The sequence below is a fragment of the Anolis carolinensis genome, chromosome 2, assembly GCF_035594765.1.
Source record: "Anolis carolinensis isolate JA03-04 chromosome 2, rAnoCar3.1.pri, whole genome shotgun sequence".
Taxonomy (NCBI): Eukaryota; Metazoa; Chordata; class Lepidosauria; order Squamata; family Dactyloidae; genus Anolis; species Anolis carolinensis.
Window position 1 is genome coordinate 58936647 of NC_085842.1, and position 10693 is coordinate 58947339.

Here is a 10693-nt window from a genome sequence, read left to right on the forward strand (position 1 = left end):
ATATGATCCCAAATATCTCTACTGGTGTAACATCAGATTTTGGGAGGTGGGGTTATAGTACACTGCATCTTATGCATATAGTGCTGTCACTGCACATCTACCGATCCAGCTGTCAGCTACGCTGTCTTTCCAATCAGAAGTTGCATGATATAGTGCCTTTGCTGAAAATACTTGGTAATTACTCCTGGGGGATTACTCATTAATGAGTGTTCCTTGGATGGACAGACATAGTAAATATGTTTTATGCCTGGGTCCAATATTTGACCTTGAAAATTTGGTTAGATAAGTCAAGCCATGCTAAATGATGGCCATTTCATTTTTAAAACTAAACTCAAAAATCCTAACTATAATTTGATAAGCCACCTCCCTGACTACTTTTCTAATTGTACATAATTAAAACAAAGCATGTAACTAGACAGACATGCACTCTTTTTGTAAGTGGTTGGGCTTTTATAACTTTTGTTGCCACCTTATTTTGTAGATTGAAAAGCTTTTTATGCACATTATGAATTCAGATTAATTCAGATTTTTTGAATTTTTATATTGTCCTGCTTCTGTGTCTAATAAAGCAATTTGCTAGGAAGTAATACATTTTTACTAACTAAGAATAATTAACTAATTACAATGTGTGGATGCCTGAGTTCATTCAGTTTGGTACGACAAGGTTCCCCCTCCCAAATTACTAATAAGAGCCACCAGATCTGCAAAACACTAAGCTGCATGTCAGATATGAAAGAGCCAACAGCTTGTTCATTGTTTGCTAAACATTTTCTATTATTGTACTACTTTTTTCTATATCATTTTAATTTGCAAGTCAAGATAATACTTATCACACCTTTGTATAAGTCCTGACCTTCTAGTGCCAATATCCTAGCCTTCTGTAAGTTAGCCCACTCTTTTACCCATTCCAATGCAGCAGCGTCGTAATACAGCTGAATGTCGGGAACGCCCAACCCTCCTCTCCGGATGTCATCTCTCATATATTGAAACTTTATCCTCGCTCGCTTTCTTCCCCAGATGAATTTATTAATCTCTCTCTGCCATTCCTTCAAAAAAAGTTTGTTATTTAGAATGGGTAGGTTCCTAAATAGGAATAGCATTTCCGCTAGAATCTTCATTTTTATAACAGCTATTTTTCCTAATAGAGAAAGATGTAGAGCATCCCATCTTGCCATTTTCTTTTTCAGTTCCTTCCATTTTTTGCTATAATTATTTTTTTGTAATTGAACATTACTTGCTGTTAGTTCAATCCCTAAATATTTGACTTTTTTTACTATCTCAATTCCTGTTTTCTGTTGTAGCTCCTCTTTATGTAATTGTGAGATGTTTTCGTCAGAATTTTGGTTTTACTTCTGTTTATCTTTATACCTGCTATCTCCCCAAACTTCTCAATTACTTCGAGCCACCTTTTAATCTTGTCTGTAGGTTCCTCTATGATGCAGACAATGTCATCCGCGTATGCGCGAGTCTTATAACTATTATTTTTAGTGCTTAGTCCTTTCAACTCTCTGTTTTTCCTTATTGTTTCCATCAGTATATCTAATGTTAATATAAATAATAAAGGTGAGAGGGGACACCCCTGCCTTGTCCCTTTCTTTATTTCTAAAGTGTCCGACAACTGCCCATTTATAATAATTCTTGCCCTTTGTTTGGTGTAGATGTTTCTTATTGCATTTTGAAAGTAGTGTCCTATATCCATTTCGGATAGAATTTCAAACATGCATGGCATGCATACTTATGGAAAAGAAAAGGCCACAAAGAGAGAAATTTTAACAACCATTATCTGAGGAAAGCATTATTAGCAACATGGGAGAAATATAAACACAGATTTTATAGGAAAACACCATTATGGCTCTCTCCCTTAGAGTCAGAACATATGAGAGAGATCCCTAGGGAAAGATGGCTAACCTACAAACAAATGGTGAAAATAGACAATCAGGGAACAGTGTTAAAATCATACGAGGAGATCAAACAAATAGAACCATCTATAACCTGGCTAAACTTTTGGCAGATCAGGGAAGGTTTTAAAATAGATAGTCAAATAGGATTTGAAAGGAACGAAACAGTATGGGACAAGATTTTAATTCTTGAAAAGAAAGTAATTAAAATTCTATATCAACAGTTGCTGATATGGGAAACAGAAGAGGTTCATGTAAAAGAAAACATGATTACATGGGCAAAAGAGTTCGGACATACTATAAGGTTTGAGGAATGGGAAAGATGCTGGCAAAAGAGACTAAAATACACATATTCAATATCGTTAAAGGAAAGCTGGTATAAAATTTACTTTAGGTGGTACATTACACCGGTAAAACTGACAAAAATTAACAAGGGCAAGAGTGGGGAAGAGTGTTGGAAATGTAAGAAAGAGAAGGGAGATTTATTCCATATGTGGTGGGGGTGCAAGAAAATAAAAAGGTTCTGGAGAACAATACAGAAAGAAATGGAGATTATATTACAAACAAAACTTGCACTAAAACCGGAATATTTTCTACTAGGGTTAACAGACTTTTTCATGGACGCAAATAATGAAAAACTGTTTATATTCATGATAAGCGCCGCCAGAATCATAATTGCAAAATTCTGGAAAACAATGGAGGTACCCTTGCTAGAACAATGGTTGCTGAAATTAATGGATATACGAAATATGGACACATTAACGCAGATAATCTCAAAAAGAATGGATGCAAAAACAGACTGGGATAAAGTAAACAGATATTTCAAGGAAAAAAGAGACTTGGAAATATAGAGGAAAATATTGTGTAAGAGCAGTTACTCTTGGGTTCGAAGATTATCGTTCGGGAAAGAAAGGGGAAAAGTAAGAAGTAACCGCAGAGCAGGGGAACTGGAAGACCACATGCAGGGGAGGGAGGGTCGCGGGGTAGTGGTAACTGTTGTTGAGGTTGTTTATTTTAGGTTTTTGGCATTTTGTTTGTTTGTTTGTTTGTTTTTGTTTTCTTTTGCTTGTTTTTGAGTGTGTGAGTGTGTGTATTCACATGCGGCTCTCTTCTTTTTATTGTATCACTATAATTATAAATAAAAGATTAAAAAAAAAAGATAAGACTTATCACACGAGGGAGGCAAACCTATCACACAATGCTGTGTGCATCCTGTTACCATGTAATTTTCCCACCAATGGTTCCTCATCCCATTGCATTCCTAATACCTACCAGAGTGTGATGGATACCTGCTGTTTCTAGGCTGTCATGCCAGTTGGCAGGTGATGTCAATGGGTGGGATTCACCTCCTCTTCCACCTCACTGATTGCTATTTCAAAGGTGGTTGATTTGCATATATATATATATATATATATATGTGTGTGTGTGTGTGTGTGTATAAAATGCTAAAATAGCATAATTGCACTCAACATAAAAATAATTTTAAATGAATGAACCACAATGCATGCTGTAGGAAGGTGTGGTTACAAGAGTGTAGAGAAGACTGATCATGGGACTATGGATTAGTGAACCAGTGCATTTGCACTAATGAAGAGGAGTGTGATATTGAAGGTGTTCAACTCAGTATGTATCCATTATCTACGATCAGTGGTTCCCAATCTTTGGTCCTCCAGGTGTTTTGGACTTCAGCTCTAACATCTGGTAAGCTGGCTTGGATTTCTGGGAATTGCAATCCAAAACAACTGGAGGACTACAGATCTACACTAATGCTACTGTTGCAGTACAGTGGGCTGGTGTGATAAAGTCCTGGTCTTCAATACAATTCCATGACATAGGCCACTAATAGCCTCATTTTACAGCTAAGGAACCGAGATTAGAAGAACCTATGGACCTCATCACATGGAGGTTGAGAAACGGAGGACAGCAGGGGGAAAGTATGGGACAGCATTCTGCTTTGTCCCCTTACTGTGGCTGGTCATGTGCTGTCATCCCATGATATTTCCTTGCTGTCCCTAGCTTCCTCCCGTACTGTCCCCACCTTCTTCTACGGGGAGTCACCCAACTCCTCAGCACTCTGGCTGCCGGCAGACTGTCAGCATGGAGCCCACCAGAGTCCTTTCAGAAGTAGCCTTGCATCATTTGTTGGGCTCCAGTGGACTCCATGCTGGATTTGGACTTGGAAAACGTAGAACAATTCAACTGGCTACTAAAGAGTGGACCAGGGATACTAAAGAGTAGAGCAGGACTGCCAAACAACAGGAGTATTATATTTATGCCTTGCTTTTGTCAGCTTTAACCAAAAAGCATTCATTTGGTCACCATGGAAAACAGGACACTGAAATGGATATCCCTTTCATCTATTCCAGCAGGGCTCTTGTCTTATGATGTGCTACAGCAGTTCACCCCCTGCTCCCCCCCCAAAAAAATCAGTCTGCAGCCTAGTAAAGGGCAGTGAATGAATGTTTTACAATCTCATTATGTTTACTGTGCTATTGTTAGAAATACTAGACCCCTCTGTTATTTTTTCTAAGAAGTCTGACATGTTTTTATTCCTAATCTTAGGAGACACCACTATCTCTAGCTCTGAGATAAATCCTGACCTTTTGGAGCTTGGGCAACATGTGTTTTACATTCACACTAATAGATGTTCCACATTGTAATGTCATTTGTAGAGTGTCATCTAATGCTGCATTTCTTTTTGACAGATCTGAATAGCTTGATCTTTTCCTTGACATCTCTGCTGTGATTAAGTCAATGGCTAGAGTCATATCTGGAGCATGAGCTGTATACATTTATGCACATTTGCTGCCAGCATATTAATGGGTGAAGTGTTTAAAAGACACTGCCAGGTGGCATTATGCCAAAAAAAATTAGGGGACATGTAGTAAAGATCTGTGTGTGCAAGGAATATAATATAATGTCTTGCACTCACAGCTGACCATTAGATGAATAACAAATGTACAAGTGTCATAGACAAACATGCAGCAACTGTATTGAGCGGTTCTAAAATGTTAGATGACTTCCCTTCTCTACAAGAAAGCAGCTATTTCCCTGAATATAAGCTTGTACAAATTTTACTAGTACTGAAAGCACAAAGCTAAAAATAGAACAGTGATTTTTCCTGTAGGTCCCCATTGTTTCACAATTCTTGAAGTTTATTCATTTGTATTTAATATTTTGTATCCTGTCTGCCCCTCAATATGGACCTCAAAATGGCTAACAATTTTAGTTAAACAAAATACAGCTGAAATCATAGGCTTCAACCATGTGGATATCAGTCCTTATTAACTGTATAGCTACCCTGTTTCCCCTAAAATAAGACATCCCCAGAAAATAAGACCTAGTAGAGGTTTTGCTGAATTGTTAAATATAAGACCTCCCCCGAAAGTAAGACCTAGCAAAGTTTTTGTTTGGAAGGATGCAGGATCGGTAAATGTACATACCATAGATTGTTGTACATGGAAATAAAGGTAGTAACAAGAAATAATAATAACAATAATATAATAACTTTATTCTTGTATCCCACCTCCATCTCCCAGAAGGGACTCAGGGCAGCTTATAATAATAATAATAATAATAATAATAATAATAATAATAATAATACTTTATTTATACCCCGCCACCATCTCCCCAATGGGGACTCGGGGCGGCTTACATGGGGCCATGCCCAGACACCATACAATATAACAAAATAAAACAGCAAATCATAACACAATATAACAGTACAAAGTCATCATATATATTACAACACAAGTCAGAAAAAACAATGAAAACCAGGGCAGGCCACATGAACACTTAATTAAAAACTCGAGAGAGAGAGACATAGGAATAAGGGAACAGGGATATAAAATGGTGAAGCAGTCTAAAGGATAAAATCCAAGGGGAATAACCAGAGTGATATATTACATTTACTCCCCAAAGGCACATCGGAAAAGCCATGTTTTTAGATCTTTCTTAAAGGCTAACAAGGTGGGGGCTTGCCTGATCTCAGTGGGCAATGAATTCCACAGTCGGGGGGCCACAGCAGAAAAAGCCCTCTCCCTCGTTCCCACAAGACGGGCCTGGGACAAAGGCGGTGGCGAAAGGAGGGCCTCCCCGGATGAACGAAGGGAATGAGCAGGTTTATGGTAGGAGATACGGTCACTAAGGTAGGTGGGTCCCAAACCGTTTAGGGCTTTATAGATGATGGTCTGCACCTTGAATTGGGACCGGAAGGTGAACGGCAGCCAGTGGAGCTCTTTGAACAGGGGAGTAGATCGTTCCCTGTAGCTCGCCCCTGTTATTAATCTGGCCGCCGAACGCTGAACCAATTGTAGTTTCCGGGCCGTCTTCAAGGGAAGCCCCACGTAGAGCGCATTACAGTAGTCCAGTCTAGAGGTAACTAAGGCATGCACCACCGTGGTCAAGTCAGACTTCACGAGGTATGGTCGCAGTTGGCGCACAAGTTTGAGTAGTGCGAAAGCCCTCCCGGCCACCGCCGACACCTGAGCCTCAAGCGTCAACACTGAATCCAGGAGGACCCCCAAACTGCGGACCTGTGATTTCAGGGGGAGTGCAACCCCGTCCAGCACAGGTTGCCACCCAATACCCCGATCAGACGGGCGACTGACCAGGAGGGCCTCTGTCTTGTCAGGATTGATCCTCAGCTTGTTCCTCCTCATCCAGTCCGCCACAGCGGCCAGGCACTGGTTCAGAATCCGAGGGGCTTCCTTGGAGTTAGATGGGAATGAGTAGTGGATTTGCGTGTCATCTGCGTAGAGATGGCAACACCTTCCAAAACTCCGGATGACCTCTCCCAACGGTTTCATGTAGATGTTAAATAGCATGGGGGATAAAATAGACCCTTGCGAGACCCCACAGGTCAATGGCCAGGGGTCCGAGCAGGTATCCCCCAGCTTCACCATCTGGGAACGACCCTCCAGGAAGGACCGGAGCCACTGCAGAACCGTGCCACCGAGCCCCATCCCGGAGAGCCTCCCCAGAAGGATACCATGGTCGATGGTATCGAAAGCCGTTGAGATGTCCAAGAGGACCAGCAGGGTCACACTCCCCCTGTCCAGCTCCCTGCGGAGGTCATCCACCAAGGCGACCAAAGCCATCTCGGTACTGTACCCAGGCCTGAAGCCAGACTGAGAGCGGTCCAGAAAATCAGTGTCATCGAGGATCTCCTGGAGCTGCGTGGCAACCACCCGCTCCAGAACCTTGCCCAAAAATGGGAGGTTGGAGATTGGTCTGTAGTTGTTACAAACAGATGGATCAAGCGAGGGCTTTTTTAGTAGTGGTTTTACTACCGCCTGCTTAAAGTAGGATGGAACTGACCCCTGAACCAAAGAAGCATTTATTATGGTCACAAACCAGTCCAACAACCCATCTTTGGCCAGCTTAACCAGCCAAGAGGGACAAGGATCCAGAGCGCAGGTGGTCGCCCTCACAGACCCAAGAATCCCCTCCACATCATCAGGAAGAACAAGCCGGAAAGAATCCCATAAGATCGAACAGACAGGTACCTCGGTTACCTCCGCTGGGACCACAATTAAACTGGAGTCTAGCTCAAGGCGTATCTGAGCAACTTTGCCTGCAAAATGGTCCACGAAGTCCCTGCACCCAGTTGCCAAGTCATCGGGAAGCCCCTGGGCCTCAGGAGGCCGCAGGAACTCCCCAACAACTCGGAACAACTCCGATGGCCTGTTGGCTGCAGACGCTATGCGGGCAGTCGTGAAAACTTTCCTGGCTGCTCGCAGAGCCACGGAGTACGCCTTAATAGCGGCTTTAGCCCGTGCTTGGTCGGACACGTCCCGAGATTTCCTCCAGATGCACTCTAGTCCCCTCCTCCTACGCTTCATCACAGCCAACTCCTCAGTAAACCAAGGAGTCGACACGACTCTACGCAGTGAGAGGGGACGTTCGGGAGTGATCGTGTCCAATGCCCTTGATAGCTCACTATTATAGCGATCAACCAGGACATCGACAGGATCGCCAGTCTCCAGGACAGGAAGATCCCCAAGAGACCTCAGAAGTCCATCCGGATCCATCAGTCTCCTGGGGCGGACCATCTTAATGGGTCCACCACCCCTGCGGAGGTTAGAAGGCACGGCGATACTTAAACAGATCAGATGATGGTCAGACCATGACAATGGAAGAATGTTTTGCTCTTCCACTCTGACTGTCCCACCGTCCACAATAAAAACAAGGTCCAAGGTGTGTCCTGCCTGATGTGTGGGCCCTGATATAGCTTGAGACAGCCCCATGGTTGTCATGGCAACCATGAAATCCTGAGCTGCACCTGTCAATGTGGTCTCGGCATGAATGTTAAAGTCTCCCAAAACTATCAGTTGTTGGGAGACAAGGGCCGCATTGGAGACCACATCTGCTAGCTCGGACAGAGAGACTGCTGGGTCGCGGGGTGGACGGTACACCAACAGAATCCCCATGCTGTCTCGGGCTCCCACCTTCAGGAAAACACACTCGAACCTCGAAGATTGTGGAACGGTGCATCTGATCAGGGCGATGGACTGCCGAAAGATCACCGCAACTCCTCCTCCCCGCCCCCCAACTCTGGCCTGTTGATGCACCCCGAAACCTGGAGGACACAGCTGGGTAAGATTCACACCTCCCAGCTCATCCAGCCACGTCTCGGTGATGCATGCCAGATCCGCCCCCTCATCCAGGATCAAATCCTGGATGACAGGTTACACAGGAACAAGCTGTTATGGTTGAGCCTTTGGGCTCTGGTAATGGAAGAAGGGGTCGTAAGACTCCTCGAGAGTCAGACACTCTCGAGGAGCGTGAAAGGAAACGTCTCCGGGATTTGTTTGCAGAGCCAACAGATGAGGACTCATTTGAGGGTTTTTCTCAGAGTTTGGAGGAAGAGATGGTCAGCTCGGAGGAGGATGACATGGAATGGACTCGTGTGAGGGAGGATTTGGGTGTTGGGGAAACAGGCAATGAAAGCGTGGGAGGTGTTTGGCGGGTTGCAGGATCAGACCCATGGACTGGTTGGAGGGATGGAGCGGGGTCCACAGCTGGGGATGCTGTGGGGCGTAGTCGAAGGTGCTTAAGCTCTGATGAGGATGATGATGTTGGGGCGTCTGGAATTGGGATGGCAGCTGACAGCGATGATGAGCTTGAACTGGGATAAAATGGGGTTTGGGACCAATGTCTAATTGCGTTGGGCAAGGTATTCTGGACGGACGCTTGGGCTTTTGTTTGGGAACTTCCTGAAGACGGGTGTGATTCGCTACTGGATACGTAAGTTTACCAAGGACATTGGGCATCGACGGCGGGAGGAACTGTGTGGGGTTTTTCTCTGTGCAACTTGTGTTTAATCTTGATAGCTTGAACCTCCGTCGTCTTTTTGACGGGCAATACCTACTTACACTGGATTGACGCTGGACTGACTGACTACGATTCCGGATTAACCCTGCTGCTGGCTATCGGTGAGACCTTTGGATTCCTTGACGACTACGCTTGGCTATTGATCTACTGGACCGGATTGGGACCCTGCTGACTGCCGTTACCCTAAACCTGAATCCTGACTACGACCACGCTTTCGTTCGCTGCAGGGAGGAATAAACAAACCTGTTTTACTCCCCTGCTGTTTCTGAGTAGCAGAGAGGAATCTGCTACCAGTCTTTTGTTTACATTCTGACTCCTGTTGATCCTCTTTTGTTTGCATTGTTTGCCAAGCTGAAGTAAGCACTTTGATTTAATCCGGATTACACTGCTGTTTAACCTGGTTTATCCCTTTGAACCATTTAAGCTCAAACTGAGCTGTTTTTTGTTATTTATCCCACTGAAGTCAAGTGTTTGCCCTGTTCTTTGTTTCCTACGGGCGTTTTTAGTTCTGTAACCTCAATAAACTGAGTTTTGTTTTACTTGCTGGCGTTCTGTCTATGACACAAGTCCAACAACAACATAAATTTACATACAAACAGAAATTTAAACAGTAATTTAAAAACAGTCTAGCAATAAAATATAATATAGAAATTCTTGAAAGGGTTCACAGTTTGGTTATGCTGGTTTGTGATGACAACTACTGTACAGTAGATAATAAATGTTCATTTTTAAAAAAAGTTCAACCATAAATGTGAATTCTTCTTTGTGGAAAAATAAGACATCCCCTGAAAATAACACTTAGCGCATCTTTGGGAGCAAAAATTAATGTAAGACACTGTCTTATTTTCGGGGAAACAGGGTAACAACATTATTGTTTTTATCTGTGCTTTGTAGATAACTGCAAAGCCTTTGGTTGTGAAGATAATTTTTTTTCTGTGTCAGGAGCAACTTGAGTTGCTTCTGGACTGAGAGAATTGGCCGTCTGCAAGGACATTGCCCAGGGGACGCCCGGATGTTGTTTTTAAAAAAATGTTTTTACCATCCTTGTGGGAGGCTTCTCTCATGTCCCCGCATGGAGCCAAAATGCCAAAATCAGAATAATCTTAGCAACAATGTTTCCACTTTCTATGTATGGTTGTGAAAGATAGGCAACGAAGAAAGCTGAAAGGAAGAAAATCAACTTATTCAAAATGTGAAGTTGAAATGGTAAATCAATGGGTCCTAGAGTGAATCAATGCTGAACTCTCCCTAGAAGCCAAGATGACTAAACTGGGGCTGTGTACTTTGGGCATATCATGAGACAAAGAAATGCACTGGAAAATATGATAGTCCTTGAAAAAGTGGAATGTAATAGGGGAAAATGGGAGACCACACTGCAGGTGGAGTAACGTAATCAAAGAAGACATGGTCTTGCTTTTCAGGTCTGTTCTGGGGTTATTTGGGCACTGATTTGGAAAATT

At 43.2% G+C, this 10693-nt stretch overlaps 1 long non-coding RNA gene across 1 annotated transcript; it reads left to right on the plus strand.

Moving 5' to 3' along the window:
* Positions 1–8548: 8548 nt before the first annotated feature.
* LOC134297182 (uncharacterized) lies at positions 8549–9772 on the plus strand. The gene is made up of 2 exons (XR_010003942.1): positions 8549–9146; positions 9233–9772. It is a non-coding gene; the product is annotated as an uncharacterized LOC134297182 (long non-coding RNA).
* The last annotated feature ends 921 nt before the right edge of the window (positions 9773–10693 follow it).